Source organism: Anneissia japonica, unplaced genomic scaffold (assembly GCF_011630105.1).
Source record: "Anneissia japonica isolate Jap-2015-1 unplaced genomic scaffold, ASM1163010v1 scaffold1274_len78327_cov138, whole genome shotgun sequence".
NCBI lineage: Eukaryota > Metazoa > Echinodermata > Crinoidea > Comatulida > Comatulidae > Anneissia > Anneissia japonica.
In genome coordinates this window covers 80,761-81,856 of record NW_022726535.1, presented here as the reverse complement: position 1 = coordinate 81,856, position 1,096 = coordinate 80,761, and positions in this window count along the sequence as shown.

The following is a 1,096-nucleotide window of genomic DNA, read 5'->3' as shown; positions in this document are numbered from 1 at the left end:
CGCACGGTAGTATTAATACAGTGTCAGAAACCCAACACATGTAACCGAAACGTAATTTCCAGCTTCACTACGTGCTGTGGGCGTGGAAATGAGCGTACGGCGCGTAAATTTTGGAAAGTTTTGGAATATTCAAAATGACCTGAAACGTGCTTTAAATTATCTGAAAAGTAATATTAACAATTTAAAAATGTTAACGCACAAGTACGAATACCTTATACGACGTGCCTGACGACAGTAATGGCACATGAATTTAAACCTTGTCAAGTTTAATTTAAAACCACCTGTTGGTTGGTAATGCCACACGAATTTTGCCTTTACAGTATACGAACTATCGGTCTGATAGTGTCGAAATACAGTCTGCCGCCCTCTATTTTCAATGTGTTTATATCTTTTAAGGAAGAAAGATGAGAAGGCTCCAAAAAAAGCATTCTTTTTTACCATGGTGACGATATCAAAATAAAAAATAAAGGGACACGTCCGAAAGAGAATTGATTTAGCTATAACATTCTCACAGGTCGGAGACAATCAATCAAGATAAGCGAGTACGTTCAAAGGAGTATATAAAGTAATAACGAAATAAATAAAAATTCAATTTTTTCTTAATTCAAATGGTAATATGATAACGTCACAATGTCCGATCAGCCAATATGATCTATAAAATCGTATCTACAACTCATGTGCTTTTAGAATATGTAATAAAAATTGGGGGTCACCTTTCATCCTATGGAGCTATAAGTGATTAAAAATATTCATGGTTTTATGCATACGTAAATGTTGACGCACGCGTACGCGCACGTTAAGTCGCGCGAACGGAAAATTAGGGTACTTGACATTCAACCTTGACCTGAAGATTGTGCTCACCTAATATGATTCAGAAATGACGAATGGTTAAGATAATATGGGCTCATCAACGTTTTGAAAAAAGAAAGATGAAGGGGTCAGAAAAAACAATTTTTTGACCATGATGACGTCATCAAAATGTAAAAAAAAGTCAAATATATGAAAGAAAATTGTCTCAGCTATAACATACTGAAAGTTGGAAGACGATCGATTAAGGATAAGCGAGATACGCTCAAATGCGTATTTTCAAAAATGA